Source organism: Rutidosis leptorrhynchoides, chromosome 5 (assembly GCF_046630445.1).
Source record: "Rutidosis leptorrhynchoides isolate AG116_Rl617_1_P2 chromosome 5, CSIRO_AGI_Rlap_v1, whole genome shotgun sequence".
Taxonomy (NCBI): domain Eukaryota; kingdom Viridiplantae; phylum Streptophyta; class Magnoliopsida; order Asterales; family Asteraceae; genus Rutidosis; species Rutidosis leptorrhynchoides.
This window is the reverse complement of record NC_092337.1, coordinates 169585735-169606380: the sequence shown is the minus strand read 5'-3', so window position 1 is coordinate 169606380 and position 20646 is coordinate 169585735.

Sequence of the window (20646 nt, the reverse complement as noted above, 5' to 3'; positions counted from 1 at the left end):
ATATTTAGCAATATCGGCTTTCATACCCGGCCACTAAAATGGAAGTATGTTTTCCAAAACGGTCATCTAGACGTTGTTCTTTCGACTGAAATGACTACCTTTACAAAAATGACTTGTAACCTATATTTCTGACTATAAACTTATACTTTTTCTATATAGATTCATAAACTTAAGTTCAATATGAAACCATAGCAATTAGATTCACTCAAAATGGATTTAAAACGAAGAAGTTATGGGTAAAACAAGATTGGATATTTTTACTTGTTGTAGCTACGTGAAAATTGGTAACAAATCTATACAAATCATATCCTAGCTAACTTATATTGTATTATACATGTATTATAATATATTATGTAATCTTGGGATACCATAGACACGTATGTAAATGTTTTGACATATCATATCGACCCATCTATATATATTATTTGGAACAACTATAGACACTCTATATGCAGTAATGTTGGAGTTAGCTATACAGGGTTGAGGTTGATTCTAAAAATATATGTACTTTGAGTTGTGATCTAGCCTGAGACGTTTATAAACTGGGTCGTGGATTGGGTCAAGATAATATATATCAATTTATTTCTGTACATCTAACTATGGACAACTAGTTGTAGGTTACTAACGAGGACAGCTGACTGAAAATATTTAAAACATTAAAACGTATTAAAAAATGTTGTAAATATATTTTGAACATACATTGATATATATGTACATATTTGCTATAGGTTCGTGAATCGACCAGTGGCCAAATCTTACTTCCCGACGAAGTAAAAATCTGTGAAAGTGAGTTATAGTCCCACTTTTAAAATCTAATATTTTGGGATGAGAATACATGCAGCTTTATAAATGTTTTACAAAATAGACACAAGTATGCAAAATTACATTCTATGGTTGAATTATTAAACCGAATATCGCCCTTCAAGTCTGGTAGCCTAAGAATTAGGGAAATGGCCCCTAATTGACGCGAATCCTAAAGATAGATCTATTGGGCTTAACAACCTCCATTCAGGTTATGGATGGTTTAGTACTTCGAGATTATTATACAGATGAGAGGTTCTGTTTTGGGGATATTCTATGCATTAAGTTAACGTCGGTTACCAGGTGTTCAACATATGAATGATTTTTATCTCTATGCAGTTTTCGAAATTCCTGATAAGAGATGTGTTATAAAAATGAAATCTTGTGGTCTATTATTATGATTTAATAATATGTAGGTTAAACCTATAACTCACCAACAATTTTGTTGAAGTTTTAAGCATGTTTATTCTCAGGTGATTATTAAGAGCTTCCGCTATTGCATACTAAATTAAGGACAAGATTTGGAGTCCATGCTTGTATAATATTGTTTAAAAACTGCATTCGAAGACTTATGTTGATGTGTAATATTATTGTAAACCATTATGAAATGGTCGTGTGAAAAACGCTATATTTTAGATTATCATTATTTGATAATCGTCGTAATATTTTAAAGGTTATGGTTTGTTTTAAAAAAATGAATGCAGTCTTTGAAAAACGTCTCATATAGAGGTCAAAACCTCGCGACGAAATCAATTAATATGGAACGTTTATAATCAATATGAACAGGACATTTCATAATTTTCTCGGAATATATGGTGTTCCTTTGATACGAGCCGTCGTTTTCCACAATGGTTTAGAGAAACCTGGTGGTTTAAAGGTTCCCAGGTCATTGTTACATTTTAGAAATTACGGATGTTGTCGATACATATAAAGTTCATCGGGGTTGGAATCGGGTTTCTCTATTTTTATACCTTTTCCCTTGTTATTTTCTTTCGCTTTATTAAATTGGGTCGAGGTAATTTCTATAACATCATCGGAATCATCATCGGGATCCGATTCATCGGAAAATTGGTAATCTTCCCAATATTTTGCTTCTTCGGCGGAAACACCATTGACCATTATTAACTTTGGTCCGTTGGTTGAGGATTTTCTTTTATTTAATCGATTTACTATAGGTATCAATATTTCTTCCTCCGGAACCTCTTCTTCTGGTTCCTCCTCTTCCGATTCCTCCTCTTCTGTTTCCTCTTCTTCCGGTTCCTCCTCTTCCGGTTCCTCCTCTTCCGGTTCCTCTTCGGGAATTTGTGAATCTTCCCAAAATATATTCTACTCTTCATTATTATTAGGTGAATCAATGGGATTTGTACTAGAGGTAGACATCTATCATACAATATCAAACACGTTAAGAGATTAATATATCACAAAATATTTACATGTTAATAATATATAGTTTCCGACAAAAAATGTTAAGCAATCGTTTTTGAAGAAAAACACGGTCGAAGTCCAGACTCACTAATGCATCCTAACAAAATCGATAAGACACACTAATGCAATTTTATGGTTCTCTAAGACCAACACTCGGATACCAACTGAAATGTCCCGTTCATATTGATTATAAACGTTCCATATTAATTGATTTCGTCGCGAGGTTTTGACCTCTATATGAGACATTTTTCAAAGACTGCATTCATTTTTAAAACAACCATAACCTTTATTTTATCTATAAAGGTTTAAAAAGCATTACGTAGATTATCAAATAATGATACTCTAAAATATACCGTTTACACACGACCATTACATAATGGTTTACAATAAGAATATATTACATCAAAAATAAGTTTTTTGAATGCAGTTTTTACATAATATCATACAAGAATAGACTCCAAATCTTGTCCTTATTTTAGTATGCAACAGCGGAAGCTCTTAATAATCACCTGAGAATAAACATGCTTAAAATGTCAACAAAAATGTTGGTGAGTTATAGGTTTAACCTATATATTATCAAATCATAATAATAGACCACAAGATTTCATATTTCAATATACATCCCATACATAGAGATAAAAATCATTCATATGGTGAACACCTGGTAACCGACATTAACAAGATGCATATAAGAATATCCCCTATCATTCCGGGGAATCCTTCAAACATGATAAAAACAACATCGAAGTACTAAAGCATCCGGTACTTTGGATGGGGTTCGTTAGGCCCAATAGATCTATCTTTAGGATTAGCGTCAATTAGTAGATCGGTTTACTAATTCTTAGGTTACCAAGCAAAAGGGGCATATTCGGCTTCGATCATTTACCCTTATAATTTAGTTTCATTTACTTGTGTCTATTTCGTAAAACATTTATAAAACTGCATGTATTATCATCCCAAAATATTAGTTTTTAAAAGTGGGACTATAACTCACTTTCACAGATTTTTACTTCGTCGGGAAGTAAGACTTGGCCACTGGTTGATTCACAAACCTATAACAAATATGTACATATATATCAAAGTATGTTCAAAATATATTTACAACATTTTTAATACATTTTAGTGTTTTAAGTTTATTAAGTCAGCTGTCCTCGTTAGTAACCTACAACTAGTTGTCCACAATTAGATGTATAGAAATAAATCGATATATATTATCTTGAATCAATCCACGACCCAGTGTATACTCGTCTCAGGCTAGATCACAACTCAAAGTATATATATTTTTGTAATCAACCTCAACCATGTATAGCTAACTCAAACATTACTATATATAGAGTGTCTATGGTTGTTTCAAATAATATATATACATGGGTCGATATGATATGTCAAAACATTTGCATACGTGTCTATGGTATCCTAAGATTACATAATATATTAGAATACATGTATAATACAATATAAGTTTGCTAGGATATGATTTTTATAGAATTGTTACAATATTTCCCGTAGCTACAACAATCAAAAAATATCCAATCTTGTTTTACCCATAACTTCTTCGTTTTAAATCCGTTTTGAGTGAATCAAATTGCTATGGTTTCATATTGAACTCTATTTTATGAATCTAAACAGAAAAAGTATAGGTTTTAGTCAGAAATATAAGTTACAAGTTGTTTTTATAAGAGGTAGTCATTTCAGTCGAAAGAACGACGTCTTGATGACCATTTTGAAAAATATACTTTCACTTTGAGTTTAATCATGATTTTTGGATATAGTTTCATATTCATAAGAAAAATCATTTTCCCAGAAGAACAACTTTTAAATCAAAGTTTATCATAGTTTTTAATTATCAAACCCAAAACAGCTCGCGGTGTCACCACGACGGCGTATGTCCGGTTTTACGGTGTTTTTCGTGTTTCCAGGTTTTAAATCATTAAGTTAGCATATCATATAGATATAGGACATGTGTTTAGTTGATTTTAAAAGTCAAGTTAGAAGGATTAACTTTTGTTTGCGAACAAGTTTAGAATTAACTAGACTATGTTCTAGTGATTTCAAGTTTAAACCTCCGAATAAGATAGCTTTATATGTATGAATCGAATGATGTTATGAACATAATTACTACCTCAAGTTTTGTGGATAAACCTACTGGAAAAGTGACAAATGGATCTAGCTTTAAAGGATCCTTGAATGGCTTAATAGTTCTTGAAGCAGAATCATGACACGAAAACAAGTTCAAGTAAGATTTCCACTCGAAATAAGATTGTTATAGTTATAGAAATTGAATCAAAATTTGAATATGAGTATTACCTTGTATTAGAAATATATCTTACTGTAAATAAGAAATATTTCTTGAGGTTGGATGATCACTTTACAAGATTAGAAGTAAGCTAGCAAACTTGGAAGTATTCTTGATTTTATGAAACTAGAACTTATAGAATTTATGAAGAACACTTAGAACTTGAAGATAGAACTTGAGAGAGATCAATTAGATGAAGGAAATTGAATAATAAAATTATTTGTAGGTGTTTTTGGTCGTTTGTATATGGATTAGATATAAAGGATGTGTAATTTTGTTTACATGTAAATAAGTCATGAATGATTACTAATATTTTTGTAATTTTATGATATATTTCATGCTAGTTGCCAAATGATGGTTCCCACATTTGTTAGGTGACTCACATGGGCTGCTAAGAGCTGATCATTGGAGTATATATACCAATAGTACATACATCTAAAAGCTGTGTATTGTACGAGTACGAATACGGGTGCATACGAGTAGAATTGTTGATGAAACTGAACAAGGAAGTAATTGTAAACATTTTTGTTAAGTAAAAGTATTTTGATAAGTGTCTTGGAGTCTTTCAAAAGTGTATGAATACATATTAAAACACTACATGTATCTACATTTTAACTGAGTCGTTAAGTCATCGTTAGTCGTTACATGTAAATGTTGATTTGAAACCTTTAAGTTAACGATCATGTTAAATGTTGTTAACCCAATGTTTATTATATCTAAAGAGATGTTAAATTGTTACATTATCATGATATTATGATATATAATATATCTTAGTATGATATATATACAGTTAAATGTCGTTACAACGATAATCGTTACATATATGTCTCGTTTCGAAATCATTAAGTTAGTAGTCTTATTTTTACATATGTAGTTCATTGTTAATACACTTAATGATATATTTACTTATCATTTAACATAATTAACCAAGTGTATCAATATCTTAATATGATTCATATGTACTTAGTAAGACGATATAACGATAATGTTATATATATCGTTTTCGAGTTTCTTAAATTCAATAGTGTCATTTTTGTATATAACTCATTGTTAAAATACCTAATGAGATACTTAATTATCATAATATCATGTTAACTATATATATAATCATATATATGTCATCATATAGTTTTTACAAGTTTTAACGTTCGTGAATCACCGGTCAACTTGGGTGGTCAATTGTCTATATGAAACCTATTTAAATTAATCAAGTCTTAACAAGTTTGATTGCTTAACATGTTGGAAACACTTAATCATGTAAATAACAATTTTATTTAATATATATAAACATGGAAAAGTTCGGGTCACTACACAGGTGAAAGTTGTTTTTTCTTGGTCCTTTGGATCGAGAGGAATTCGAAAGTAGCCGGAAAAACCGTCAAGGAAACAATAGAATTCATTTCCTGATAGACGTTCCAACATTTGATCGATGAAGGGTAATGGAAAATGATCTTTTCGGGTTGCATCGTTAAGTTTACGATAGTCTATGCAAACCCTCCAACCGGTGACCTCCCGTGTTGGAATAAGTTCATTATTCTCATTTTGGATTACAGTCATTCCTCCTTTCTTGGGTACGACTTGAACAGGACTGACCCATGGTGAATCGAAAATGGGATAGATCATACCGGCATCCAGAAGTTTGATTACTTTTTTCTTGACGACTTCTTGAATCATAGGATTGACCCTTCTTTGCCTCTGAACTGATGGTTTGAAATCATCTTCCATGAAGATCTTGTAGGTGCAATAGTTGGGACTGATTCCTTTTATGTCGGAAATCTTCCAAGCAATCGCTTTCTTATGTGATTTCAGAACTTGAATCAATTTCGCCTTCTCCTGTGGTGTGAGGTCTTTAGAGACGATTACAGGGAGTTATAATTCTTCTTCTAAGAATGCATACTCCAGATGCTCGGGTAACTTTTTCAATTCTAATTCAGGAGGTTCCTCAATAGATGGCTTCATTCTTGCTATCTCTGCTCTGTCTAACGAGTCATATCTCTCTTGAAATTCTGATTCTTCATCCTTAGTGGCGGTCACTGATGCTATCTATTCTTCGATTATGGAAATTGTCCTTCTTAAAGCTTCTTCTTCTGAAACGTCTTCTTTAGTTTCCAAGATAGGATTTCCCATACAGTCTTCTTCTGACTGGGGTTCCTGAAATACCAGAATGAAGTCTGATTGTTCATTCGGTCTTTTCCTTAACAGAGGTAGGGGAATGCCTTGACCTAGTGGTGCTATTTGGATAGTTTTGCCGTGAAAGTTACTTTCAGAGAGGGGAGATTTATATCGACCAAGATCTACGGCTAAATGAGTGTCGAGATTTCCTTCAGGGGTGTAAAGAACAGATCCTTAGAAATTTGATCTCGACTGCATATAGCCATGAGTCGGTCGACATTAAATGTGACTTCTTCACTTCCAACTCTTAGTTTCAATGATTTGTCGTGAACATTGATTACGGCCTTGGCAGTATTTAGGAATGTTCTGCCATGAAAGAGGGGAACCTTCGTGTCTTCCTCAATATCCATAATGACGAAATCGACGGGAAATGCGAACTTATCTACTCTGACTAAGACATCATCAGCTATTCCTCAAGGAATCTTAACTGATCTGTCCTCGAGTTGGATAGTCATTCTGGTTCGTCTTAAGTCTTTTAATCCTAACTTTTTGAATAACGAATAGGGCATTAGGTTTACACTGGCTCCTAAGTCTGCTAAAGCATTACTAATCTGGACATCTTACAGGTAGCAAGGTACTGTAAATCTTCCTGTATCTCCTAACTTAGGGAGAATACCATGTTGTAACACTAATGAGAATTCTTCACTTAAGGGCAAGCTAACTATTTCTCTTAATCCCTCTTTGTTTGAAAGCAGTTCTTTGAAAAATTTAGCGCAGTTTGGCATTTCTACTAAAGCATCTACTAGTCGCACATTCAAATGTAAATTCTTAATAATATCTCAATACTTAGCGAATTGCGCTTCTTGTTTTTCCTTCCTAAGCCTATCTGGGAAAGGTATGCGGGCGAGTGGAATGATTTCCGGGGCCTTAGGAGAGATAGGTTTCGGTGGATTGACATCTGGGTCAATTGGCACAGGTTCCTTATCGAAAAAATCTTGTATGGGTATATTAACAGTTGTTTCCTTCCCACCTCTAGTTACTACTAGGGTATCAAGCTCACTATTCTCTATTTCAGCTTTAGCAGTTAAACGTTTAAGTGTAAGCTGAAAATTGATGATTAATTCTTCAAAAGTCTGTATCACGGTATCAAATTTGTTCTGGCATTCTATGACTTGAAGGTTTATCGTGTATTGCTTTTTCATAAATTCTACTAAAGTTTCTTTAGAGAGGGTAGCAGGTTGGTGTAGTGGGAGGAGTATATTAAAGTTCAAGCTATTTTGCTGTTTGTATGCCCATCTAGGGTAAGGATACCGTAGATTGGTTCTAGTAGCATCGGTACTTTTAGGAATTGATAAACTTTGAAGAGTGAGGGTGAGATCTTGTAACCTGGTTTCCAGCATTTGTATCGTATGAGTGAAGATGTCATCCTTCTCAGCAGCTTCATTGTTCCAATCCTCCTGCTGTGCAGCTATTGTATCCAAAAGATCCCATGCTTTATCTAATGTTCGTGACATGAAATTGCCTTACGAGGCCATGTCTAGGAGAGACTTATCATCCTTGGTCAAACCATTATAAAGCGTGCAGATTATGTCTGCCCAAATTAACGAGTGATTCATACATCTTTTAAGAATCACTTTTACTCTATTCCATGCTAGACACAATGACTCGTTTTCTTTTTGAGAAAAGTTAGTGATGTCATTCTTTAAACAGGTTTGCAGGAAAGGTGGATAAAATTTGTTCAAAAACTTAGTGGCTAATTCTTCCCATGAGTGTATTGAATTCGGGTTAAGACCATCAAACCATGCTAAAGCGTGTGAAGACAGAGAATATTGGAAAAGATGAAGTTTTAAAAGGTTTTTCTCGTTTGCTTCCTTCTTAAAAGAGTCAACCAGACTGATAAATTTGTTTAAGTGAAAGTTTGGATCGTCAGTCGGTAATCCTTGAAATTTACAGATCATACTGACCAGCTTGATCATATGTGAACTGATCTCAGGAGTTCCCTCGGTTCCTAAGGTGATTGGTCCTCCTCTTTCTTCTAAGCATATTTTTGCATAGAAGCAAGGGTGTTTTGTTGTTCCAGTTTTTTGATTTTTCTGTTTAAAAAGACTTAAAAGTAACTTTTAGAAAATGTTAATTGACTAAAAGGATCGATAATTTAATAAAAACAATTATTCTTGAAATTCGGTCGCTAACCTCATCGATATTCTAATTGATAGGATTTCTTACAGATTACTAGGTATCTAGGTGGCCAGGCCGAATACGGAGAGGCATGATCCTTTTGGTTCCAATATAATTGGAGACTGTTCGGAAAATTCAACAACCAAGTCCGTGTAAAAAAGTCTTTCTTAGACACCACCAAACAATACTTTAGTCTGCTTAAAATCTTTCTCAACCAAAATATTCGATCCTCGGCAGTGGCGCCAAAAAGATTACTACCTACTTATGATATAGCCAAAACGGACGGTTTTTATCGTGCGGTGTCATTAGGTCGCAGGATGTCAGATTCGGTATAACATACAGAGGTGTTCATTTAATTTATATTGTTCGGGGCCTAAATTTACTTTAACTTTCAAATGTAGAAGGTGTAAGTTAACCTAGGGTCGTGCTTTTGAATGGTTTAACGAATTGAAGATCAAGTGGATAATTGTCTTTTATTTAAATTACCTGGATAAAGGATAGTAGTTGGTTTAAGCTAAAGCCCTAATTGCAGAAAAGTAAATAAAGTAGGAGGATGTCCGGAGTATACAGATCAAGGAAATGTTGACCAAGATATTAGTTTGGGCTAGGGAAAGGTAATTACATTGATATTGAAGCTTGTGATTGAAATGGTGTAGATCTGGTTGGATGAGCTAATTACACAGACCTACTTATCTCTAATCTCTCAGAATTCTCATTGAGTAGTGAGAAGTATGTCACGTGGTTATATAACTGAAGCGTGACTATACCCTGAAGGTTATCCTTAGTAAACTACTAGGTTTATTAGTGAGTTGAGTTCTAATCCTAATCCTCGTTATCAGTTTGGTTAACTGAATAACAACGTGTCGTGTTGATTGAACACTGATCACAAACGGACGGAGTCTGTTACATTAAGTTGACAAAACCTTAAATGAAAGCTAACAACCATTTCATCATATTAATGAGATCAAACTAAGACAAACATTATACAACATTAAAGTTAATATACTGGTAGTAAAGCAGATAGAAACCTAACATGTACCTCAACCGTTGATATGGCTTAATCCTAAAGCAATAATCAAACAAGAACATGCGATAGGTTTGGGTCATACAGTCAGGGCACTAGCTAGATCCTAACAGCTCCTAAGAGGTCTCTTTAGAACAGTTAATAGGCATATTAGGTCATTCATGTCTCAATTCCTAGGTTCTGTGTCCTAAAAGCGCATTAAATGCCTCTCGGGAACTCCGGCCATACCGAGTTCATAGAATCTTCAGATACAGTATAACTAGGGATCTTAATCCTATGAAGTAGCTAAGTTTATATAGGTGGAAAAGTCCTGATCACAACCTAGGTTGGTCAATCCTTAAGATGCTAGCATACAAATCTATCAGACTTCCTAGTTCTGCATAACAACGATAACCGTACTACTTTAATATAATTACGCTAACCCAAACTTCTATCATGGCAACATATAGATTAATTAAGCTATCATGGTAATATCGAGACGCATTATTAAGCATAAAAGGTAAGAATACATGTTTAATACAAAAGACAAGCGTTTCGGATAAAAACCTGAAAAGGCCGAAGAAATCTGTCCGAGATCGCAGGGACTCGCCGGGATATCCTCCGAAAAATAAAAGCTAAGCTAGCTACTACTAAAAACTAACCTAAAACTTGAAAATATAAAATAAATTGTAAATTGAGAGTGTGTTGAAATGGATGGAGAAGGCCCAATAAATAGACTTGAATTCTGCCTGCAAACGGCTGGCAGGCCGTTTGACATGGGGTTTGGCAAACCGTTTGCCAAGGCCGTTTGCCAGGCCTGCCCGTTTGCAATGCCGTTTGCTGAAGCTATTTGGCAGGCCATTTCTGAGCCAGGCAAGCCGTTTGACAGGCCGTTTGGCTTGCCTGGTCAGCCTGATTTCCTGGATCGTAACTTGTTTTCTTGTCTTTCACCGTTTTCGCTCTAGATTCTTTGTTTTAGCTCCGTTTTACTTAATTCTTCTTGCATCGCCTTTGTAATTACTTAATCTACAAAATCAACCGACAAAGCGATTATTTTTGCAATAAAGTTTAGAACTTTATGGGATTTAGGGCTCAATATCGGGGGTAAAAACGTGACTTTTTGGCCGATATCAAGCATGTTAGAATAAGTTACATGTTAATCGGAGGTGCATAGCATAGTTAGAATTAAACATGAAAACGAAATTTTGAACAGCCTTCAGACCAGGCTTACGTCGCACTGCAGCTAGGGTGGTCGCGCCGCGGAGAAAGACTTGAGCTGATTCCTGGGCTGTTTCAAATGTTCAAGTCTCGAACCAAAATTCATTCAAACACAAATTATGAACTGAAAACACTCAAAATGCATACCATACATCGTTGGAAAGGTATTTTAACAAGGAATGCAACTAAATACATATCATCAATCAAATCCATCATTTACAAAAACCAAAACCTCGTCGAATGATCGTTAAAATTTCATCATTAAAGTTTCAAGTTCATAAAATGCATTTCATGATTCGGGAATCCAATTTACACATACGATATGCCGTTTCGAAGGTAATTAAACATACATTGCAACTAAACACTTACTAACAACTTTTCATAGATTTCAAAGCATCAAAAGTTCATTTTAAAAGTTATCAAACCCTAACCAAGAATCATGAATTTAACATTTAAGTTAATGAAGTTTTTCCAAGTCAACCTACATACCAAAACGTAGCTAATGATGCTAGTAACACATTTAATACATGAGTTTTAACATTTAACAACATTAAATCACCCAAAACTTAAGAGTAAACAAACTCTTTTTCAAGTTCATGCTAGTTTATGCAAAATAACAAGATCGAGCAAATAAATCACATATTCATGTTAGACTTGAGCCATAGACACTAACTAACACACTTTTAAGTTTAAAGGTCTAATTTATGGAAATTAGAGATTTTGAAAAGCTTACCCCAAGCTATGAAATTGGTACCAAAATGTAGAGGATGAAGAGAGGATTCCAAAAGTACAATTTATTTTGATGTTTGCTTCCTTGAAATGATTTAGATGATGAATTTGTGAATTGGGAGTTTGAGAGAAAAAATGGAAGTAGTAAAAAGAAGAAGAAATGGTAGGTGAAGAATGGGTGGTGGTGAGGTTTGACTAGTTGACCTAGTCAACTAGTTTGGCCCCTTGGCAACTTTGGTCCATCGATTTTAAAAGCGGGTGCATGAATTAACCAAACGAATTATTTTAAGTACGCGAGAGTAAATGGGAGATGTTATAATTAAATAACAGGAATATTGAAAACGCTAATTAACGAAAGATACAAATTTAAATAACGAAAGATATTATCTAAAAAAAAAAAGACGGGCGTTAAAATAATTTAACGGAAAAAGACGGGTTATTACATTACCCACACCATAAAAGAAATTTCGTCCCGAAATTTAGTTGAAAGTAGTAGTCGTTGTTTTCTTCCTCGAGACCTTGCGTTGCTAATTCTATGAATAAGTGAGGGTACTTCTTTTGCATTTAATCTTGTCTTTCTCATGTAAACTCGGGTCCTCTTTTGGCATTCCAACGAACTTTGACAATAGGAATTTTACTTTGTTTTAAGGTTTGGCGTCACGATCCAATATTTCAACTGGTTCTCCTATGAAGTGGAGTTTTTCATCAATAGTAAGCTCATCGAAAAGGATAACAAGTTCTTGTTCTGCAAGACACTTCTTAAAGTTTGATACATGGAATGTATGATGAACGGGAACTTAATTGAGTCGGGAGATCTAAACGGTAAGCAAATGGTCCAATACGCTCCAAGATTTTAAAGGGATCAAAATATCACGGATTAAGCCTTCTATGTTTTCCGAAACGGATTACACCTTTTCAAGATGCGACTATTAATGTTACGCGGTCACCCACTTGGAAATCGAGAGGTTTACGTCTAACATCGGCATAGTTCTTTTGGCGACCACGGACCATCTTGAGCCTTTCTTGATTGAACAATTTCTTGGTTGTTTCATGAATGAGTTCGGGTCTAGTGAGTTGCTTATCGCCTACTTCGGACCAACAATTAGAAAAATGACATATGTGGTCACATAAAGCTTCGGAAGGTGCGGCGTTAATACTTGAATGATAACTATCATTGTAAGAGGAATCGGCTAAAGGCAACAATACGAGTTCGTAATACGTCTTCCAAGGTTTGAATCGTACATTTGCTTGGTCCGTCGATTTGTAGATGATACGCGGTACTCATGTCTAAACGTGTTTCCAAGACTTTTTGTAAGTCTAGAAGTGAAACGAGCATCTCGATCCGAAACGAGGTATATTTCCTTAATATATATTTGAACAAGTTTGTTAGGACTTGAAAACATTTGTTAGAACAAGTTTCTTATCGATTTCTAAATAACGTTTGTTCGGACTATTCACCCTCGTGGCGAATACTAGTATAACGTGAAGAGTGTAGTGACCCGAACTTTTCCATGTTTATATATATATTAAATGAAATTGTTATTTACATGATTAAGTGTTTCCAACATGTTAAGCAATCAAACTTGTTAAGACTTGATTAATTGAAATAGGTTTCATATAGACAATTGACCACCCAAGTTGACCGGTGATTCACGAACGTTAAAACTTGTAAAAACTATACGATGACATATATATGGTTATATATATAGTTAACATGATTTTATTATAAGTATGTATCTCATTAGGTATTTTAACAATGAGTTATATACATAAAAATGAGACTATTAATTTAAGAAACTCAAAAACGATATATATAACGATTATCGTTATAACAACGTCTTACTAGGTACATATGAATCATATTAAGATATTGATACACTTGGTTAATTATGTTAAATGATAAGTAAATATATTATTAAGTGTATTAACAATGAAATACATATGTAAAAATAAGACTACTAACTTAATGATTTCGAAACGAGATATATATGTAACGATTATCGTTATAACGACATTTAACTGTATATATATCATACTAAGATATATTATATATCATAATATCATGATAATATAACAATTTAACATCTCATTTGTTATAATAAACAATGGGTTAACAACATTCAACAAGATCGTTAACCTAAAGGTTTCAAAACAACGTTTACATGTAACGACTAACGATGACTTAACGACTCAGTTAAAATGTATATACATGTAGTGTTTTAATATGTATTCATACACTTTTGAAATACTTCAAGACACTTATAAAAATACTTCTACTTAACAAAAATGCTTACAATTACATCCTCGTTCAGTTTCATCAACAATTCTACTCTTATGCACCCGTATTCGTACTCGTACAATACACAGCTTTTAGATGTATGTACTATTGGTATATACACACCAATGATCAGCTCTTAGCAGCCCATGTGAGTCACCTAACAAATGTGGGAACCATCATTTGGCAACTAGCATGAAATATCTCATAAAATTACAAAAATATGAGTAATCATTCATGACTTATTTACATGAAAACAAAATTACATATCCTTTATATCTAAGCCATACACCAACGACCAAAAACACCTACAAATACTTTCATTCTTCAATTTTATTCATATAATTGATATCTCTCAAGTTCTATCTTCAAGTTCTAAGTGTTCTTCATAAATTCCAAAAGTTCTAGTTTCATAAAATCAAGAATACTTCCAAGATTGCAAGTTTACTTCCAAGTTTTCTAAATCCATTCCAAGAAATCATCCAAGATCAAGAAACCTTTGTTACTTACAGTAGGTTATCTTTCTAATACAAGGTAATAATCATATTCAAACTTTAATTCAATTTCTATAACTATAACAATCTTATTTCTAGTGGAAATCTTACTTGAAATTGTTTTCGTGTCATGATTCTGCTTCAAGAACTTTCAAGCCATCCAAGGATCCTTTGAAGCTAGATCTATTTTTCTCATTTCCAGTAGGTTTATCCAAGGAACTTGAGGTAGTAATGATGTTCATAACATCATTCGATTCATACATATAAAGCTATCTTATTCGAAGGTTTAAACTTGTAATCACTAGAACATAGTTTAGTTAATTCTAAACTTGTTAGCAAATAAAAGTTAATCCTTCTAACTTGACTTTTAAAATCAACTAAAAAAATGTTCTATATCTATATGATATGCTAACTTAATGATTTAAAACCTGAAAACACAAAAAACACCGTAAAACCGGATTTATGCCGTCGTAGTAACACCGCGGGCTGTTTTGGGTTAGTTAATTAAAAAATATGATAAACTTTGATTTAAAAGTTGTTATTCTGGGAAAATGATTTTTATTATGAACATGAAACTATATCCAAAAATTATGGTTAAACTCAAAGTGGAAGTATGTTTTCTAAAATGGTCATCTAGACGTCGTTCTTTCGACTGAAATGACTACCTTTACAAAAACGACTTGTAACTTATTTTTCTGACTATAAACCTATACTTTTTCTGTTTAGATTCATAAAATAGAGTTCAATATGAAACCATAGCAATTTGATTCACTCAAAACGGATTTAAAATGAAGTAGTTATGGGTAAAACAAGATTGGATAATTTTTCTCATTTTAGCTACGTGAAAATTGGTAACAAATCTATTCCAACCATAACTTAATCAACTTGTATCGTATATTATGTAATCTTGAGATACCATAGACACGTATACAATGTTTCGACCTATCATGTCGACACATCTATATATATTTCGGAACAACCATAGACACTCTATATGTGAATGTTGGAGTTAGCTATACAGGGTTGAGGTTGATTCCAAAATATATATAGTTTGAGTTGTGATCAATACTGAGATACGTATACACTGGGTCGTGGATTGATTCAAGATAATATTTATCGATTTATTTCTGTATATCTAACTGTGGACAACTAGTTGTAGGTTACTAACGAGGACAGCTGACTTAATAAACTTAAAACATCAAAATATATTAAAAGTGTTGTAAATATATTTTGAACATACTTTGATATAAATGTATATATTGTTATAGGTTCGTGAATCAACCAGTGGCCAAGTCTTACTTCCCGACGAAGTAAAAATCTGTGAAAGTGAGTTATAGTCCCACTTTTAAAATCTAATATTTTTGGGATGAGAATACATGCTGGGTTTATAAATGATTTACAAAATAGACACAAGTACGTGAAACTACATTCTATGGTTGAATTATCGAAATCGAATATGCCCCTTTTTATTAAGTCTGGTAATCTAAGAATTAGGGAACAGACACCCTAATTGACGCGAATCCTAAAGATAGATCTATTGGGCCTAACAAGCCCCATCCAAAGTACCGGATGCTTTAGTACTTCGAAATTTATATCATATCTGAAGGGTGTCCCGGAATGATGGGGATATTCTTATATATGCATCTTGTTAATGTCGGTTACCAGGTGTTCACCATATGAATGATTTTTATCTCTATGTATGGGATGTGTATTGAAATATGAAATCTTGTAGTCTATTGTTACGATTTGATATATATAGGTTAAACCTATAACTCACCAACATTTTTGTTGACGTTTAAAGCATGTTTATTCTCAGGTGAATACTAAGAGCTTCCGCTGTTGCATACTAAAATAAGGACAAGATTTGGAGTCCATGTTTGTATGATATTGTGTAAAAACTGCATTCAAGAAATTGATTTCGATGTAACATATTTGTATTGTAAACCATTATGTAATGGTCGTGTGTAAACAGGATATTTTAGATTATCATTATTTGATAATCTACGTAAAGCTTTTTAAACCTTTATTTATGAAATAAAGGTTATGGTTTGTTTTAAAAATGAATGCAGTCTTTGAAAAACGTCTCATATAGAGGTCAAAACCTCGCAACGAAATCAATTAATATGGAACGTTTTTAATCAATAAGAACGGGACATTTCAGTTGGTATCCGAGTGTTGGTCTTAGAGAACCAGAAAATTTGCATTAGTGTGTCTTATCGAGTTTGTTAGGATGCATTAGTGAGTCTGGACTTCGACCGTGTTTTCTTTAAAAATGACTGCTTAACATTTTTGTTGGAAACTATATATTATTAACATGTATATATTATGTGATATATTAATCTCTTAACATGTTTGATATTGTGTGATAGATGTATACCTCTAGCACAAATCCCATTGACTCACCTAATAATAACGAAGAGTCGAATATATATTGGACTGATTCACAAGTTCCCGAAGAAGAACCGGAAGAAGAATCAAAACTGGAAGAAGAATCAAAACCGGAAGAGAAGGAACCGCAGGAGGAAATAGAACCGGTGGGGGAAATAATAAAACGGTTAAGTAAAAGAAAATCCTCAACCAACCGACCAAGGTTAATTATGGTCAATGGTGTTTCCGCCAAGGAAGCAAAATATTGGGAAGATTACCAATTCTCCGATGAATCGGATTCCGACGAGAATTCCGATGATGTTATAGAAATTACCCCAACTGAATTTAAAAAGGCAAAAGAAAATAATAAGGGAAAGGGCATAAAAATAGAGAAATCTAATTCCAACCCCGATGAACTTTATATGTATCGTCAACCCCCGAAGCCCTTAAGTTGTAACAATGACCCGGGAACCTCTAAACCACCAGGTTTTTCTAAACCAATGTGGAAAACGACAGCTCGTATTAGGGGAACATCATATATCCCTAGAAACTTGGCAAAACGAACCAAAACCGAAGAAGAAGAAATGAGCGAGTCGGAATAAGATAGTTGTATTCGTGTGGTGTAATATATGTAATATAGTGTGCTTATGCTTTATGATATATGTAAAAATTGCTTGTATTAATGAGTATTTTTTTTTATGAATCTAACTCTTGTCTATTTTACAGTATAAAAACACAAAATGGATAGACAACCCAATATTTTAAGAGACCTACCCGGAGACATGATTGATGAAATCTTGTCTAGAGTCGGTCAGAATTCTTCGGCACAACTATTTACGGCGAAATCAGTTTGTAAGACATTCGAAGAACGTTCCAAGAATGTTTTGGTTTATAAGAGACTTTCGTTTGAAAGATGGGGGATATCACATTGGGAAACCCATAAGTTACGATGTGTTTACTTTGACGCATATATTGCGGGGAACCCAAATGCTATTTTACGCAACGGGTTAAGAAATTATTTTGACTCAATGTATCCGAATATAGGACTTCATGATTTAGAAAAAGCGGCTAACATGCAATATAAAGAAGCATGCTATGCTTACGGGTTAGTAATGTTCGCTTCTCACCAAAGTGAGAAAAAGAACATCGGGCTTCAACTATTAAACAAAACGTTCCCACAAGTGACGGAGTCGGTAATTGGGGTAAGAAATGAGGTTTTTAGGTTATTACGAGACTGTTGGTCATTACGTAACCCTCGTCCCTTTGACGACGTTACAACACGCTGTCTTATCAACGGCCATAACGGTTATGTTCCACAAGACCAAGGATGGGGAGTAGTCCTAGTAAAACCAGAATGCATGACTTGTTTCTGGACGTATGAATTACGTGTCTTTATTGCCTTTGTTGAACGACTTGTGTACTAGCTAGAATTATCTTCACAACTATCTTGTATAAAAGTTATTGTGTGCTATATTTCATGCTTTATGTAAAATAAGCGGTATTGTAAGTTTGTAAAATATTGTATAAAAGTTTGAACGCGAAATATTATTATAATCAGTTTTTCATATAGAATTGTAGTAGTTGAATTGTATATTAGCTACTAAGTATGAACTTAACGGGTAGGTACTATCCGAATTTAAACTTATAAAACACTAATATGAAGAAAAAGCTTTTATAAATGAGTTCATATTATGCTACGAAATACTATTAACTACTCTTAATATTCTGTATGATTAACTTGTTCCATTTGACTATTTTGAAGGAAATGGCACCGACTACTCGACACACCGTGAATATGAATGAAGAGGAATTCCGTACTTTTCTAGCTTAAAACATAGCCGCAGTACAGGGTGCGCTACATACCAACAATAACCTTGGATCTAGCAGTACAGGAAACCGTGTAGGATGCACCTACAAAGAATTCACTGCCTGCAAACCTTTGGAATTTGATGGAACCGAAGGACCGATCGGATTGAAACGGTGGACCGAGAAGGTCGAATCGGTGTTTGCCATAAGTAAGTGTACTGAAGAGGACAAAGTGAAGTACGCTACGCATACCTTCACAGGTTCTGCATTAACATGGTGGAATACCTATCTAGAGCAAGTGGGACAAGATGATGCGTACGCACTACCGTGGTCAGCATTCAAGCACTTGATGAACAAGAAGTACCGTCCCAGAACCGAGGTCAATAAGCTCAAGACAGAACTTAGAGGGTTACGAACCCAAGGATTTGATATTACCATGTACGAAAGACGATTCATAGAATTGTGCCTATTGTGTCCGGGAGCGTTCGAAGACGAGGAAGAGAAGATCGACGCGTTTGTGAAAGGATTACCGGAAAGAATCCAAGAAGATATAAGTTCACACGAGCCCGCCTCCATACAACAGGCATGTAGAATGGCTCACAAACTAGTGAACTAGATTGAGGAAAGAATTAAAGAACAGACGGCTGAAGAGGCCAATGTGAAGCAAGTCAAAAGAAAGTGGGAGGAAAACGGTGAAAAGAATCACCAATACAACAACAACAGCAATTACAATAATAATCGCAACAATTATCCCAACAATCGCAACATCAATCGCAACTACAACAAACGGCCCAACAACAATAACAACAACAACAACAACAACAACAACAACAACAACAACAACAACAACAACAACAACAACAACAACAACAACAGCAACTACAACAATCATCCCAACAACAATAACAACCGTAACAACAACAACAATCAGAAGCAGCTATGCTAAAGGTGTGAAAAGTATCACTCGGGGTTCTGCACCAAATTTTGCAACAAGTGTAAAAGAAATGGTCATAGCACGGCGAAGTGTGAGGTCTACGGACCAGGGGTTAATAGAATAAAAGGAACAAATGGTGTCGGAACGAGTAATGGCAGAACAAGTAGTGTCGGAGCAAGTTATGCCAATGTAGTTTGTTATAAATGTGGAAAACCGGGCCACATTATTAGATATTGTCCGAACCAGGAGAACACGAATGGACAAGGCCGCAAAAGAGTTTTCAATATTAATGCGGCAGAGGCACAGGAAGACCCGGAGCTTGTTACAGGTACGTTTCTTATTGACAATAAATCTGCTTACGTTTTATTTGATTCGGGTGTGCATAGAAGCTATATGAGTAGAGATTTTTGTGCTAAATTAAGTTATCCATTGACGCCGTTGGATAGTAAATTTTTACTCGAATTAGCAAACGGTAAATTAATTTCAGCAGATAATATATGCCGGAATCGAGAAATTAAACTGGGTAGCGAAATATTTAAGATTGATTTGATACCAGTAGAGTTAGGGAGTTTTGATGTAATCGTTGGCATGGACTGGCTGAAGAAGGTGAAAGCAGAGATCGTATGTTATAAAAATGCAATTCGCATTGTACGAGAAGAAGGAGAACCCTTAATGGTGTACGGAGAAAAGGGAAACATGAAGCTACATATTATTAGTAATTTGAAGGCACAAAAACTAATAAGAAAAGGTTGCTATGCTGTTCTAGCACACGTCGAGAAAGTACAAACTGAAGAAAAGAGCATCAATGATGTTCCCGTCGCAAAAGAATTTCCCGATGTATTTCCGAAATAATTACCGGGACTACTTCCACATCGATCTGTTGAATTTCAAATAGATCTTGTACCAGGAGCTGCACCAATAGCTCGTGCTCCTTATAGACTCGCACCCAGCGAGATGAAAGAACTGCAAAGCCAACTGCAAGAACTATTAGAACGTGGTTTCATTCGA